Genomic DNA, 17,888 nt, shown 5'->3' with positions numbered 1-17,888 from the left:
TTACTCCCTGGATCGGTACATGCCATGTGGGTGCGCTGTAGCCCAGGAACTGTGGAAGATTCCCTACGTTTGAGGGGCGTGTCCAGAAGGGTGCCACCCACCACTCTCTTGGCCATTGGACTAGATTTGGGCCAGCAGCCTAAGCGTGGCTCACAGCCTAGGGATCCGCCTATTTGGCTGATTTCCCCAGGGCCTTTTCACCCTGTCCCGTGCTGTCTGCCACCCCTTTCTTCAGCCTCAGGCCACCGGACACACACCAGCCCCCGCTTCCCTACCATCCCCCTCACTCCCCGCCCCCAAAGAGCTAGTGGGTCCCACAGGATTACTGAAACCTGAGCCGCATTTGCACACCACTTGTTGTGCTATTATGTCCCATCCCTTGGCATCTGCCCCAGCCTGGGGTCACGACCAGGGCCAAGAGGCGTGTGAAAGGCCGTCAGAGGAATGCAGGAGCATCCTGGGACCCCAGACCTTCCTAGTTGTGAGCTCCAGTTTCAGGGCACTGGGGTTGGTGGCCTGCCATCCTCAGGCTTTTTGAGGCTGGGACCTTGCAGTCACAAGTTGTCATGCCAGGCAAAGGAGCCACGCTATGCAGGGTGGAGGCGGTGGATGACGGTGAGCCCCTGGTGGACGGAGACGTGGTGGGGATTGGGTGGTTGTTCCAGCTGCTTGCAGAAGACGTCATGGAGGAGGTGGAGGTTGTGGCAGATGAGGAGCAGCAATAGGGGTTCTTCCAGGAGCTGAGAAGACGGTGGAGGAGCAGGGCCAGGGAAGGCCCGGGAGCACTACTGAGCTTCCAGGGCAAGATGCGCTGCACGCACTGGCTGCCCTGCTGGTGGAACTGAGCTCTGAGCATAAGAAGAACTGCAGGGCCTACTTCCAGTTCATGTGCAAGAACCATCAGAGGAGGAAGCCTGACTTGGCTTGGAGGATCGCCATCACCTGGGGCATCCCTTGCTTCTGGGCCGTAGCTGTATCCTTTCTGCTGCTCTGTGAAGTCTTTTGCTCAGGAAGAGGAGGCGACGCAGGACCTTTTCCCTGCTCCCTATCCTGACAGGTGCTGTTGCGGAGCCATCCATCGTCCCACTGCAAGTTGATATTTTCCTTTCGGACCCCCCTACTTCTTGAACACAGTGACCACTAAGTAGAATTACCTTGACATCACTTGTGAAACGTGGTTCCTGGGGTGATGAGTGTGGGTGTGCAAGGTTGTGGAGTGTCCACCTGTGGGATCCACACCCATCTCCCGTCTCTCTGTAGGGCATAGGGCACGTTGTTCCACTCCTGTCCACTGGTTCTGGGACTTTGAACGGGGAGCATCCAGCCGCAGCGTGGACACCAGGAGCCTTAACTTTCTCGGCTGGTTGTCAGGTCACAACTTCTCAGAATCGAACAGGATTGCTGAGGTGTGGTTGCTTTGGGCCTGAACAAAAAAATTGTATGTGCATATGTGCGTGTTTACATATGAAGGAAAGGACAACTGTTGGCAAGCACGTACTGAAACTGGATCCTTGTGTGTTATAGATAGATTTTAAAATGGTGCAACTGCTACAGAAAACAGTTTAAAGGCTCCTCAAAAAACTAAAAAACTAGACCTGATACATGATTCAGCAATTCCACTTCAGGATATAAAATCAAAAGAAGTTAACATGGGGTCTTGTGGTATCTGCAGAACCGTGCTCACAGCAGCACGAAGCACAACAACTAAGAGGTGGAAGCATCGAAATGTCCATCAAATGTGATATATACACACAATGAAATATTATTTAGTCATATAGAGAAAATTCTGTCACATGCTACAACATGCATGATCATTTCAGACATCAAGCCAAATTCCCCACCCAGGAATTGATCCCAGGTCTCCTACCTTGCAGGCAGACACTTTCTCTTCTGAGCCACCAGGGAAGCCCCGAGCGAAATGTCAATCAGTCTCACTGAGATACTACTTCACACCCATACTACTTCACACCCAATCAAAAGGACGAATAATAACAAGTGCTGCAGAGAATGTGGAGAAAAGGAATCTTCATGATATTGTTGAGGTAATTGCTGTAAAATGGCACAACCACTCTTGCAAAAGTGGTTTGTCAGTACCGCAAAAACTAAATGTAGAGTAGAGATATGATCTAGGAATTTCCCTCTTTTGTATATATGCACCAACACTGAAAATGTTCAGTCCATGCAAAATCAGTGTTCACAGCAACATTACTCACAATAGCCACAAGGAGTACACCATCCACGTATTATCCATTCACTGACGAATGGATAAACAAACTGTGGTATATGCTCAAAATGGACTGCACGGAAGCCATTTACCATATTCATATACCATATTCAGCCATAAAAATAAAACAAAAATATTCACTGCTATACAAGCATGAAAAAGATGAATCTTGAAAGTACACAAACGAGGGGACTTTCCTGGCGGTCCAGGGTTTAAGACTCTCCACAGGTGCCATCCCTGGGCAGGGAACTAAGATCCCACATGCCACATAGCTAAATAAATAAATATTTAAAAAGAAAATATGACATCTGAATAAAGCCAGACAAAAAGGTCACACATTGTATGTGGGAGAACTGTAGGTGGAAGACAAGCAGGAAAGAGAAGTGCTCTGTAATCCAAGTGAAACATTTTTTTCAGGGAGGAGGAAATGAACTACTCTGATAAAGGCTGCCAAAAAATTAAATAAAATAACAATTAAAAATTCACCACTGAGTTAAACATTTGAATTCACCTGTGGCCTTGACAAGAGTGGCTTTATGGGAAAATGAGAGAACTCAAGATAACAAAGTCTAGAAACAACTCTGCAGAGGTCTATAACAAGCAAATATGAAATAAAAGCAGCAGAAGCAGGAGGTGTCACCAAAAGATGGATTTGTAACGACAGGTCACATTATAGTCAGTCTGTTTGCTGATGGGAACCATCCAGAGAAACAGAAACCTTAATCCAGGACAAAGAGGAGACTTGCTAGAACATCAAGAAATGAGTAGGTCTAGAACTGAGTAGATCAAAATTGAGTACATCAAGCCAGACAGCACACAAGCTGGAGAAGGCAATGGAAACCCACACCAGTACTCTTGCCTGGTATATTCCACAGATGGAGGAGCCTGGTCGGCCGCAGTCCATGCGGTTTCGAAGGGTCGGACACGACTGAGCGACTTCACTCTCATGCACTGGAGAAGGAAATGGCAACCCACTCCAGCGTTCTTGCCTGGAGAATCCCAGATAAGGGAGAGACTTGTGTGTGGCTGTCCATGAGACTGCAGAGTCGGACACGACTGAAGCAGCTTAGCAGCAGTAGCAGCACACAAGAAGGGTACACAAGCCAAATAATTTGCTCACATTGACAGAGCTGAGATCATATGAGGAAAAAAAGGCTGGCATAGTGGATTAATGGGTATGGTAACCAGCCTTCAAGTGAATTCAATCTCCTGATATTCCCACCCCTGTGTAGTTCTCTCTCAATCTATCAGAGGGTAGACCTGTGAGACTAAGCAAATACACAAGTGAAGATGTGTAACATCTGAAAAAAGACTCTGCACTTTATCATGGGTGCAAGCGCTTTCCTGAATCACTCATTCTGAGAAAAGACAGCAGCTTCCACAAGAGAAGCCCTTGGAGAGGCCCACAGAAGGAGGAACTGAGGCTTCAAGAGTACAGACAAGTAAGAGAGCTTTGATTCAACAAGCTAAGTCTTCAGAGGTTGCCAAGCCAGACAAAAGCTTGACTACTACCTCAGGAGAGATCCTAGGCCAAGAGATAACAAGTGGTAAGTTCTTTCAAAATATTCCATTTTGAGATCATATGTACAACACAAACATTTCAAGTTCTAATACCATTCACATCATATTTACCCACAGAACAGTTCTCCTATAAATATAGCAAAAATCAAAACACACACACACACAAACACACACACACATACACACACACACACACACACACACACTCACCCAATCCAAAGTACCGAAATACAGGAGTTGCCTAACAGTCCAGTGGTTTGGTTAAGACTGAGCCCTCTCACTGCCAGGATCCTGTGTTCGATCCCTGGCTGGGGAACTAATATCCTATGAAGCCACATGTTGTGACCAAAACAAAACATGCTGTGAAGTTCAAAGCTGTACCAGCAAGATAAGTATACAACACAGCTGTAGGCACAAGTTGCTGGGCATAGAGTTTCCTATGATCTTGTTTACTCGCATGAAATGAACTCAGATGGTGCCTCACCCCCATCCAGTGGAGTTCACTTACTTAATGAAGAAAAGCCCTTGAGGGTACAGAAATGAGCAAGTAATCTCATGTGAACATGTTAAATCACAGGACATTTTCTCTGAATGAACCACTGGATTCATTCATTCATTTGGCCATGCTGTTTGGCTTGTGGGGTCCCAGTTCCCTGACCAGAGATTGAATCCAGACCACTGCAGTGAAAGCCCAGAATCCTAGTCACCAGGCCACCAGGGAACCCCCACACCTGCATTGCTTTGCTTTCCTAGCTAAAACCTTAGGATATGTGCATTGCCCCATTTTAGCCTCACCAAGTGGTGGGCGTCAGCTCTACACAGCGTAAGACCCATGGTGTTCTTACTTTTTTTCTTTCAAGAAGGCAGGGTAAAGCAAGCCACCCTGCCTGTTTTTAAGCTTGCCACTCAGAAAGCTGCAAACCTGAAACCATGAGGGCCCTGAAGTCAGCACCCCCAATCAGGGTCAGGTAATCCCCAATCAGGAATACTCTCTCTCAACAGCAACGTGTCAGCCGACGAATGAAAGGAGAAAAATACAAAGTAAGAAAGCTACAACTTTGTCCCTTGTTGTAAAGATGTCTGTCACCTTATCTCAGGGGCCCACTGAAATCCTGAGCGCTTGAGACCTCCCAGGCAGCACACGGTCACATCCTGGGGACAAGCAGAGGAAAAGGCCAGGGTGAGTCCCCTGTTCTGGGAACATTCTATCCCCCCAGGCCCTACCTGGTCCTACCCTATGGATGCTGACCAGGCGTCTCACACACAACCAGACCAAGTGATTGAACTCCTTTGCCCTGAGCTTCTTCCTCCCACCTCCCTTCTCTCAGTAACAAACAAACAAATACCTCATCTGCCAACTTCCCGAACCAAAGGCCTGAATCTCGGGGCCCCCAGGGACGGGGCAGCCCTGGAGGCCGAGGAGAGGCAGAGGAAACAGGAAAACGACTAAAGCACCAGGGCAGTGAAGAGGCTGCTAGATAGATGTTTTTTTGTTTTTTGTTTTTGTTTTTTCTTCTGCTCCTGCCTGACTGTGCCTGGGTGCAGAACCGGGTTAGGCCGTGAAGATTTGTGCATCTGTGTTTAAATACATTAGGTTCCACAGGAGAGCTGGGGGTGGTGCCAGGGGTCAGGGGCCTAAGAGGCCCTTTCCACGAGCTGGCTTGTCCCGCCCCTGGGCAGGAAAGCTGCTGGAGAGCAGAGCCCGCCCAGACTAGAGAGGGGAGAGGGCGAAAGGAGCCTGAAGCCTGTGGGTCCTGCCGCAAGCTCTCACCGCCCTCACCAGCCGCCCCGCCCAGCAAGGCCTCGTGCGATTGGGGACCTGGAGAAACCCTCCCTTTAGCCGTCAGGCACTGCTTTGGCTGAACCACGCTCCAGTCCTTACCGGTCCCCATTGAGGGAGGAGACAGAACTGCTGGCAGCTCACCTGCCCTAGGCAGTTCCAAGATTAACCCTGAGGAGTTGAGCCTGAGGGAACGAGGCCTCCTCAGGTCTGGGGCGCTGCCTCAGCTCCCCTACAGCCTCTGATGATTGGCTGCCAGGTGTCGGCGCCTGCAATCTGATTGGCCGCGAGGCCGAGTTGGGCACATATGCGAGAGATGAGCCCTCACCTCACCCCCTGACCATGTAAAAGCACCCACTGTAGGCGTGGTCAGGCTGCATCTGAATCTCAAGGATCTTGGGTCAAGATTGCTCAGCTCACCAAACGCAAAGAAAGAAAAAACAGATGGTACAGTCGCCATGGCACAGGGCTGAGAACGGCCTCCGAGTCTACCAGGGGAGTCCAGTGATGGTGTCCGGCACTCACAGCCCTCAGGGGTGACCTCCCTTAAGCCAGTTCTTTGCTTAAGGAACTTGACAGTACAGTGGATCTTGGCGCCCCTCCTCTTGGGATTACATTTCAATCAAGGCAGGGCAGCCTGCCCCTGTTTTTCCACTGTCTATTGTGAGCTAAGAATGAGTTTTACTTTTTCTTCTTCTTCTTCTTCTTTTTAATTTTAGAGCTTTACAGTTTTAATGGCTGAGGAAAACCGAAAAGAATTTTATTTTCTGACCTGAAAATTGTGTGTAATTCAGTTTTCAGAGTCCTTAAAGGTGGAAGAGGGACTTGCCAGCTTCTTTGGTTATCCTCTATGCCTGAAAACTTAATTCATCGCCAATGATCATATTCGCAAAGCCTAACATATTTCTCTTTTGGACCGTTACAGAGTGTTTTTTAAATGCCCTGTTCTGCTGGAAGTCTCCTCGTAGTCATATGGGAGAATAAAGTTTTCGTTTTGTTACAATATTTTCTTCTCCATTATATTCATTTTTCATTCTTTACTAATTTCATTCCTTCATATCACTGTAAGTTTCCTTTAATGGAAGCAATGAAATAACATCAAAGAAAATATCTCTGTTGGTAGTTTTAACAGGTAACATGTTAGAAGGTATATGCTCAACTAAAAATATGTTGTATATATGCAGTAAATACCACTTTAAGTGGCTTCAGAACTTGTATCTGGTTTCAAGTCACTAGGAAGGTTTGTTGAACATCCAATATTCTAACCTCCAGCTGTTCTCAACTTCAAAAAGATAAAACTGTTTCAATAATGTGTTATCTCAAGTTTAAACTCCGTTTTAGCCACATGTATGAACATGCTTTCTAGGTCACATGATTGAATCTGACCTATTGCCAAAAAGTGAAAATTTTGGAATACCTTTCTCAAAAGAGAGATGTTGTTTTCTTCTTCCAGAAAGACTGGTAGTGCAGCCGATCTTTGAACAGTTTGTCGGTTTTTGTTAACTCCATAAAGATTAAGCTGTCGAATTAAACTCTTCATGCTCTTGGTTTCAAATTTTCTGAAAGGCTCCTTTCTTTCCAAGACTTCTTTCCTGAAGAGTTCTTCATTGATCACTCTACATGTGCCTGTCTCATCCCACCAAATAGATTCAAACTGATCACTTTCCACTATATTCCAAAGTTTTTGTGGAACTGTGAGTGAAAGAAAATCATTCACATCATCTGTTTCAGAGACAGAATATGTGTAGTGTGGCCTTTTGATCACCAGATCCTCTGACAAAGCCTGAGAAGCATATTCTTCAATCATAGATCTCAAAACTGAGTCCCCAGTTGTATAATCATACCAATAAGATCTAATGGAGGTTTCTGAACCAGTGGACTCACCTTTAGGAGGTCCATCTTGAATTTCTGAAGAAATATGTGCCATCTCAGGGAAATCTTTCTTCAGATAATGTTCTCATTTGTCTGCTTTTACACAATGCAACTTCAAATGATGTTTGGCTGGCCTACAGAGAGAAACTCTCTGGACAATCACAGAGGTCCTCCCAGTCAAACAGCCGTGACATCACAAAATCACTGGTCTCCTAGCAATCGAAGGTTAGTTGTGACATGACAAAGTCACTGGTCTCCTAGCAACTTAATGGCAATGTTCAACCAAGTGTTTACTTCAGCATCAACTTAAAATACAGACTGCTGGCAGAAATACTAACCAAAACCATGAAGCATGCTAAATCTCATTAGTAAAGTTGGCCTTTTTTTTTTGGGTGGGGGGCGGGGGGGCGGGTTCCTGTGTTTGGGATGGTCTTTCTCTTTCTGGCAGTTTGTGGTTCCTCTTTATTGTGGAGGTTCCTCCCTGTGGCTGGGGTTGGACGAGTGGCTTGTCAGGTTTCCTGATTAGGGAAGCTTGTGTCAGTGTTCCGGTGGGTGGAGCTGCATCTCTTCTCTCTGGAGGGCAATGAAGTGTCCAGTAGTGAGGTTTGAGATGTCTATGGGTTTGGTGTTTGGGCAACCTGTATATTGAAGCTCCAGGCTCTGTTCCTGTGTTGCTGGAGAATTTGCATGGTATGTCTTACTCTGGAACTTGTTGGCTCTTGGTGGTGCTTGGTTTCAATGTAGGTATGGAGCTTTTTAGAAGATTTCTTTTTTTTTAAAATAAATGTATTATTTTAATTGTAGGTTAATTACTTTACATTATTGTAATGATTTTGCCATACTTTAACAAATGTTCGCGACAGGTGTACACATGTTCCCTTTCCTGAACCCCTTCCCTTCTGCCAATCCGTACCATCCCTCTGGGTCGTCCCAGTGCACCAGCCCCAAGCACCCAGTATCATGCATTCAACCTGGCCTGGTGACCCATTTCATATATGATATTATACATGTTTCAATGTCATTCTCCCAAAACATCCCACCCTCTCACTCTCCCACAGAGTGCAAAAGACTGTTCTATACATCTGTGTCTCCTTTGCTATCTTGCATACAGGGTTATTGAAAACTCACATCAATAAATCCACTTTATTTCTGAAATAAAAGTGATTTATCATCCTTCTATGCACACATTCTTAATATTCAGTACTGTTACCCTAGCAGACTTGGTCTACTTGCTTCTGTGCAAACAAATTTATGAATTGACTGTGGGTTTCAGTTGGGGGATGGGGGGGGCTGGGAAGTGCTTATTGTAGGACCAAGCAAGGTGTCTTAGCAGCTGGTGCTTCAAAGATGCAAATCCCCAAATACTTTCAGGGGAAATATGTTAATGGCTGAGTGAGGGTGGAACATGGGGTCTGTGATCAATATTGGGACATTCTACTGATGGGCTATTAGTGAGGATATTGGGAGTCCACATCATTGACCGTCTAGTTCCAACTATGCACTTACATTTCAGCCTGGTTTGGGCTTTAGCATCTCTAAAATTGTTCACAGGATATTGCTCCAAATGTCAGCGATAGTCCTTGCTGCTGCTGCTGCTAATTCGCTTCAGTCGTGCCCGACTCTGTGCGACCCCAAAGATGGTAGCCCACCAGGCTCCCCCATCCCTGGGATTCTCCAGGCAGAACACTGGAGTGGGTTGCCATTTCCTTCTCCACGCTGGCCCTTGAGGAGGGACTAAAGATCCTTGAGTTTGATTAGTGGCTAAATCCTTATTATTGTCTATCACTTGATTGTTTTCCTTAGTTTCTGTCTTTTCTAGCTTCTCTGAATAAAATTCCTTTTAAACATGAGGAGGTCTACAATCTCCTACCTCTCTCTCTCTCGATTTCCATGCTTTTCAATCTTAAGAAGGGACTGCTTAGTACAATAAAGGAAAACAAGTCTTGGACTTAGAGCTCGATCATAAATATGACAGAAAATCTCAGTGCAGGTTCCGTTTCTTTTTCAGGTTTCCCAGCTCTTGGAGTGATTGAGTCAGCAACAACTTTGGCTCTTTCCTGTTGAGATGGAGCATGGAGTTGGAAATAATTCTAAAATCTAGGCTTGCTATCAACAGTTTATGATATGAAAACATATCTCTCTTTTTATATATATATTATACATATATATGTCTATATCAGTATTTTGTCACTAAACTGGACAAACATTTGAAAATTGGTCTATATTTATGAAAAGGAGAGAGGTGAGTGATATAAAAGAGTCCTCATATGTTACATGCAGCCAAGAAAACATATTTTGAAGTATTTCAACTTCCATAATATTCAGCAATCGAGTAGAATTTGAATCATTCTACATTTGGGTTTTATTGTTTTCCCATTTCTATTACACCTAACATGAATTAAAAACTATTGCACTTTTTTTCATACACACACTCATGCATAGACAGGTGTATATATGTATATATGACAAAATATAATTTTAGGCAACTATATTTAGGTGACCACACTCATTGCTAGCTCCCAAGATCTTAATAAACTGTTTGGGAAGCCGTACATTACTTAATATCTTTCTGGCTGAAACATTCATCTCGTTGCTGAAAAGCTCTCCTTTCATCTAGCTCATTTTCCACTATTCTTTCTGTAATAAGAGTTAGGGCTCATACTTATGAGGGCGCCTTGAACTCAGAAAACTGCAACTCAAGCTTACTTAGTGATATTGTTCCAAACATGCTGTTGTTTTCCTCACGTTGGACGCAATTTGACTTGATTTATTTCTAATATAAATTTGTTTATTTTCATAGTAGTCTAATTGCTTTACAATATTGTATTGGTTTTGCGATACATTAACATGGATCTGCCACGGGTGTACACGTGTTCCCTATCCTGAAAACCCCTGCTACCTCCCTCTTCAAACCATTCTTCATGGTTACCCCAGTGCACCAGCCCCGAGGATCCTGTATCACGCATCGAACTGGTCTGGCGATTCGTTTGACAAATAATATTACACATGGTTCAATGCCATTATCCCAAATTATCCCACCTTCGCCCTCTCTCACAGAGTCCAAAAGACTGTTCTATACATCTGTGTCTATTTTGCTGTCTCACGTACAGGTTTATCATGACCATCTTTCTAAATTCCACACATATGCGCTCGTTTTCTCTATTGGTATTTTTCTCTCTGGCTAACTTCACTCTGTATAATAGGCTTCAATTTCATCCACCTCACGAGAACGGACTGAAATGTATTCTTTTTAGTGGCTGAGTAATACTCCATCATGTATATGTACCACGGCTTTCTTATCCATTAGTCTACTGATGGACATCTAGGTTGCATCCATGCCTTGGCTATTAGAAACAGTGCTGTGATGAACAATGGGGTACACGCGTCTCTTTCAATTCTGGTTTCCTTGGTGTGTATGGCCAGCGGTGGGATTGCTGCATCATATGACAGTCCTATTTAGAGTTTGCTTGTTTGTTTGTATGTTTAAGGAATCTCCACAGTGTTCTCCATAGAGGCTGTACCAGTTTGCAATTCCACTAACAGTGTCAGAGCGTTCCCTTGTCTCCACACCCTCCCCAGCATTTATTGCTTGTAGACTTTTGGATAGCAGTCATTCTGACTGGCGTGAAATGGTACCTCATTATCGTTTTGATTAGCATTTTTCTGATAGTGAGTGATGTTGAGATTCTTTCCATGTGTTTGTTAGCCATGGGTATGTCGTCTTTGGAGAAATGTTTGTTTACTCCTTTCGCCTATTTTATTATGGGGTCGTTTATTTTCCTGGAATTGAGGTTCAGGAGTTGTTCGTATATTTTTGAGCTAAATTCTTTGTCAGTTGCTTCAGTTCAGTTCAGTTCAGTTCAGTTCAGTTCAGTCGTCTGTGACTTTTTGAACCCCCATAAATTGCAGCACACCAGGACTCCTTGTCCATCACCAGCTCCCTGAGCTCACGCAAACTCACATCCATCGAGTCAGTGATGCCATCCAGCCATCTCATCCTCTGTCGTCCCCTTCTCCTGCCTCCAATCCCTCCAAGCTGCAGAGTTTTCCAGTGAGTCACCTCTTCATATGAGGTGACCAAAGTACTGGAGTTTCAGCTTTAGCATCATTTCTTCCAAAGAACACCCAGGAATGATCTTTAGAATGGACTGGCTGGACCTCCTTGCAGTCCAAGGAACTCTCAAGAGTCTTTTCCAACACTACAGTTCAAAAGCATCAATTCTGCAGTGCTCAGCTTTCTTCATAGTGCAACTCTCATATCCTAACAAGAGTACTGGAAAAACCATATTCTTGACTAGATGGAACTTTGTTGGCAAAATAATGTCTCTGCTTTTGAATATGCTATCTAGGATGGTCATAACTTTCCTGTCATAGGGCAAGCGTCTTTTAATTTCATGGCTGCAGTCACCATCTGCAGGGATTTTGGAGCCCCCCAAAATAAAATCTGACGCTGTTTCCCCATCTATTTCCCATGAAGTCATGCGACCAGATGCCATGATCTTAGTTTTCTGGAATTTTGAGGTTTCAGGCAACATTTTCACTCTCCTCTTTCAGTTTCATCAAGAAGCTTTTGAGTTCCTCTTCACTTTCTGCCGTAAGGGTGGTGTCATCTGCATATCTCAGGTGATTGATATTTCTCCTGGCAGTCTTTGTTCCAGCTTGTGCTTCTTCCAGCCCAGTATTTCTTGTGATATACTGTGCATATCAATTAAACAAGCAGAGTGACAATACATAGCCCTGACGGACTTGTGTTCCTATTTGGAAACAGTCTGTAGTTCCATGTCCTGTTCGAACTGCTGCTTCCAGACCTGCATATAGGTTTCTCAAGAGGAAGGTCAGGTGGTCTGGTATCCCCATCGCTTTCATATTTTCCACAGTTTATTGTGATCCACAGAGTCAGACTTTGGCATAGTCAATAAGGCAGAAATAGATGTTATTGTGGAACTCTCTTGCTTTGTCAATGATCCAGCTAATGTTGGCATTTTGATCTCTGGTGCCTCAGCCTTTTGTAAAACCAGCTCGAACATCTGGAAGTTCATGGTTCATGTATTCCTGAAGCCTGGCTTGGGGAATTTTGAGCAGTACTTTACTAGCATGTGAGATGGATGCAATTGTGCCGTGATTTGAGCATTCTTTGGCTCTGCCTTTCTTTGGGATTGGAATGAAAACTGACCTTTTCCAGCCCTTTAGCCACCGGTGAGTTTTCCAAATGTGCTGCCATATTGAGTGACGCACTTTCACAGCATCACTAAAAGGGGGCAAAATCCCTAAACAGACGTTTCTTTAAAGAAGACATACAGATGGCTAACAAACACATGAAATATGCTTAAAATCATTCATCATTAGAGAAACAAAAATTAAAATTGAATGTGTAGTCATATCACACGGTTCAGAGTGGCCATCACCAGAAATTCTACAAGCACGAAATCCTGGGGAGGCTGTGGAGAAAAGCTAACCCTAATACACTGCTAGTGGTAACACAAACTGGTACAACCTCTATGCAGAACAGTTTGGTGATTCCTTGAGAAACTTGGACTACAAATGTCATATGACTGAGCAACCCCCCTTCTTGGCATATACCCAAAGGGGATTACAGTCAAAAGAGACACATGTGCCCCAATGTTTATTACAATTCTGTTTCCGAAAGCTATGACATGCACGTAATCTAGATGCACATCAGCAGATGAAAATATAAGGAAGTTGTGCTATATATTCAAATAGAATATTACTTAGCTACAGAAAAACATATATTTGTGTCACTTTAAGTGGGGCAGTTCAACCTGTAGCCTATTATTCAGAGTAAAAAAAAAAAGTTAGAAAGAGAAAGGGAAATATTTTTTATTAATGCATATAAATGGGATTTAGGAAGACAGTAACAATGATTCTGCATGAAGGCTAGTCAAAAAGATCCACATATAAAGAACAGACTCTGAGACTCAATGGGAGAGTTCAAGGATGGGATGATTTGAGAAAATAGCACTGAAACAGGTACATTTCCACACATAAAAGAGATGACCAGTAAAGTTCAATGCATGAAAGATGCATCCAACTTTCGTGCTGTGGACGAACCCAGAAGCATGGGGTAACAAGGGAGGTTTGAGTTGTGTTCAGGATAGGGGGACACATGTATCCATGTGGCTGATTCATGTTGATGTGTATGTCAAAAACCATCACAGTAATACACAGTAATTCTATTCCAATTAAAATAAATCATTTTTAAAAGAAATATGAAGAAATACGAAAAGAATGCATTCAGAAATAGCGGGAACATGCTCCAGAATACAACCTCAACAGTTGTTTCATATCCATTCAAAAAGGCGGGCTTAGGAGGGGCAGAACATGTGTGCTGGTATAAAAGCTGAAAGTCGAAGGAGATAAGCTTGAGAGTGCAACTATGCAGTTGCAGCATGACCTCAGTATCACAGTCTAAATAGTGAAAAATGCATGCAGCAGAATGCAAGCTTAGTAGATCGGCATGACTACTGTGGCACGTAGGCTCAGTAGGAGTTCAATGCATGCACTTGAGCATCCTTTCAGGAGTGACGGTACGTATGTTTCAGAGTGAAGATAAAGAGATGCAGCAAAAGTGCTCTAAAATGGTGGACAAATACTTGTAAGAAGCAAGGTGAAGAGTGGAAGCTCAGTATTTGCTATAGACTTAGACTTAAGTTGAAGATAGTAGGGAAGACCACTCGATGATTCAGGTTTGACCTAAATCAGATCCCTTATGATTGTACAGTGGACATGAGAAAATATTTAAGGGATTAGGCATAATAGAGTGTTTGAAGAACTACATATGGAGGTTCATGACATTGTACAGGAGGCAGTGATGAAGACCATCCCCAAGAAAATGAATGTAAAAAGGCAAAATGGTTTTCTGAGGAGGCCTTACAAATAACTGAGAAAGAAATAGAAACAAAAGGCAAAGGAGAAAAGGGAAGATATACCCCTATGAATACAGTGCACCAAAGAATAGCCAAGAGTGATAAGAAAGCCTTCCTCGGTGATGAGTGCAAAAAATAGAGGAAAGCAACAGAATGGGAAAGACTAGAGATCTCTTCAAGAAAATTAGAGATACCAAGGGAACATTTCATGCAAAGGTGGACACAATAAAGGACAGAGATTGTATGGACTGAACAGTAGCAGAAGATATTAAGAAGAGGTAGCAAAAATCTATTCAGCAAAGATTGAAGAACTATGCAGAAAAGATCTCCATGATCCAGATAATCATCATGATCTAATCACTCACCTAGAGCCAAACAGCCTGGAATGTGACGTCAAGCGGGCCGCAAGAAGCATCAATGGAAACAAAGCTAGCGGAGATAGAGAACCCCACTTGAGTGATTTCAAATCTTAATAGATAGTGCTATGAAAGTGCTGAACTCAATACGCAAGCAAATTTGGAAAACTCAGCAGTGGCTACAAGACTGGAAAAGATCAGTTGTTCCAGTATATGCATTTTAGAGCTTCTTCTCTGTAGTGGTGAAATGTGTTCCACACAGTTAGATAGGACTGAAGCAATCCTGTGCAAATAGTTGCACGAGTTTTTTTTTTTTTTTTTTTTTTAACCTGTAGCAGCTTTTTTCCAATGAGAGTTAACTGTGAAGGTAAAGCAGCTGCTTGGCTTTGCAGGACGCAGGTGGTGTCAAACGGGAAGGGTGCAGGGACGAAGACTGATTACACCACTGGAGTTATGGCCCTATCACAGCCTTTTTTTTTTTTTTTTTTTTTTAGCTCTTGTATCCGGTGATCAGAAGGCCTCTTTGGACAGTCTTCTCCCTAGTTCCACCTATTCAGTCATTCAGAAGGCTTCCTTGCCTGGGATCCTTCTCTGTCGTTCAATGGGTCAGCACATAGAGCAAATTTCCTGGCTGGGGTCCTCCTGTGTAAATCAGTACATCCGAAACTTAAAGGAGCATCCTGAGTGGGATTCTACTCTAGTATGGTGCATCAGGTACTTAAAGGAGGACCCTGGGTGGTGTCCTGCTCTGCATTTCAGTGTGTTCAGCATTTGATGGGTCAGCCTCACTATTGTAGTAACTGCTGATGCTAGCATGTGGGGAGAGAGAGGCTATGGTGATTGTTCCACCCCCGACATGTGACTCGGTGTTATTGCCTTGCTTTCATGGCTGCCTGGCTTTCCTCCACAGGCATACCCTACCACAGTGTCCTCCTTCAAACTCCCTCTCTCCATCTCTCCCCAGGAAACAGCAGCCCTCCCCATGAATTGCCGCAAAGTCCCTAAACTGCAGCTGCCAGCCACGGGGCCTTTCAGTCTTCCTTGTACGGGGTATGTACGGCTGCAGCAAGGACCCTCTGATTCTCACTGCACCCAGCTTTCCACAGATCAGCTGTTTCACTCTCAGCTTTAAATGTCTATTCTACAGTTCAGACGATTGACCCAATGTGGGATTGGACCTCAGCTTTAATTCCTTCCCCCACTCAGGGCAGATCCAGTCCTACTAACACTCCTGATTTTTCCCCAGTTCTTTCCCCCGATTGAGTTTTGCGTGGTTCTATATATTCTTTGCCACTTGTCAGGTACTCCTGTCTACTTTCCGGTAATGTTCTGATTACTCCTCTGTGTCTGAAGGTGTATGCCTGATGTATCCATGGAGAGATGTACTCCACATCCACTGATAGCTCCACCATCTTGTTCTCTCATCTCACGAGAGTTTTAGAGCACAGGATCCACCGTGGTAGTAGGTGTGCTATAAAATGTGAGTTCAGATATACTCTTGAGGGCAAGCTCAGTGATTTTAGCACAGCTGATCTAAAGCGTGGATTTAGTGTTGGCCAGACATATGCTTCAAATGTTAAGAAAATTATGTATGGTGTGCCAATTCTAGAGCACAAGGTCAGTGTTTGTGTACCATTTCCTGTAGAATGCAAGTTCAGTTGTGGAAAGAGGTATGCTCCGCAATGCAACTGAGCAGTTTTAGACATCTTGTGGTAGAGTACATGCTCAATAGTGGCAGGAACTGTGCTCTAGTGTGCATTCAGCAGTGGCTGCACGCATGTTGCCAGTGCCAATGGGATGGCTTCAGACAGCCTGCTCTAAACTGCAAGCGCACTAGTGGCAGAACATGTGCTCCGGATTGCAAGCTAAGCTGTTTCAGTACTTCCAGGCTAGAGCAGAGACGCAGTAGTGAGGCATGCAGGCTCCAAAATGTCACACCTGCTCTAGAGCACAGTCTTAGTAGCGGTGGGGAGAATTGGCAAAAGCACCATCTCAGGAGATGAAGCACGTGTTCTTGAAAGCCAAGATTAAGGATTTGAAGCATGCCTGCTCTAGATCATGCGTCTGTATTAAGAGGGGTATGCCTAAAGTGTGTTTCACTGTTGAGAGGCATGCTGAAGAGCTAAGTTCAGCAGATGCAGCATGCCTGCTCTACATGTCCTTCAGAGTGTTATCTCAGGAGTTGCAGTGCCCTTGCTAAAGAGTGCAGACTGCAGAAGGACATGTTCTCTTGAAAGCTGTGTTTTTATTTTTGGTTGCATATCCAGAGATCAAATTCAGAAAATGTGATATACCTGCTGTGCCACACAAGCTCAGTAGTGGGAAGAGAAGCCCTCAACAGAGCAAGCGCAAGGATTGTGGCATATGTGTATGGTGACACACGATCCACTGAGGCAGGACATATGAAGTATACACCAGGTCTGTAGTGGTGGCACGTCATCCACAGATATACAGGTACACTACTCACAGCTTGCACAGTCTAGAGTGCTGAGTGACTAGCAGCAAAATGTCTGGTATAACATGTCACGGGGGTAATTGTTGCACACACCTTCTCGAGCAATACCTCAAGGAAGTTAAGATAACACTTCAGAATTCAAGGTCACTAGTGGTCACACAGTTGATCTAGAATGACGGTTCACTCGTGGAGACGATATGTGATTTAGAAAGCAGCCTCCTGGAGTAGGTGCTCCAGAGTGCAGGAAGAAGCGTGGGGAAAATATGCAACAGAGGGCAAGCCACGTCATTGGCAATTTTCAGCTGCAGAGTGTAGGCTCACAGGTTTAAGCACCCAGGCCATCGAGCAAGATTAGTAGTAGTGGAACTCATGCTGTGTAACGCAGGCTCAGCAGTGATAAAGGAGTGTACCAGGGTGCAAAATCAGTAGCTGAAACATGAATATTTGGGGGACTGGTCTTACAAGTGTCAAGACACAGGCTTCCGAGTCTGAAATTAGTAATGGCCACACACATGCTCTAGACCACATGCTCACTAGCTGTGCCATGCCTGCTTAGCGTAAGGACTCAGAAGTGACAAGTGTGCTGTAGTGCTAGGATTTATACTGCTGGGATGCATGATTCAGTGTGCAGTTGTGTAGTTCAGGCATTCTTACTCTACAGCACAGTCTCCGTAGTGTCAGAATATTGGCTCTTGAACGAACACACAATCACAATGGAAGATATGCTTCTGAGTAAACCTCAGAAGCGCAGAACCCATGATGAAATGCGCTCACTCTGTATTCATGAGATCTGTAC

General features: G+C 44.3%; 1 pseudogene; it reads left to right on the top strand.

The window, feature by feature from the left end:
- The first annotated feature begins 304 nt into the window (after positions 1 to 304).
- On the top strand, positions 305 to 10,388 carry LOC132658953 (testis-specific Y-encoded protein 1-like; annotated as a pseudogene).
- The last annotated feature ends 7,500 nt before the right edge of the window (positions 10,389 to 17,888 follow it).

Source organism: Ovis aries, chromosome Y (assembly GCF_016772045.2).
Source record: "Ovis aries strain OAR_USU_Benz2616 breed Rambouillet chromosome Y, ARS-UI_Ramb_v3.0, whole genome shotgun sequence".
Classification (NCBI taxonomy): domain Eukaryota; kingdom Metazoa; phylum Chordata; class Mammalia; order Artiodactyla; family Bovidae; genus Ovis; species Ovis aries.
This window is presented reverse-complemented; position numbering and strand designations above follow the sequence as displayed.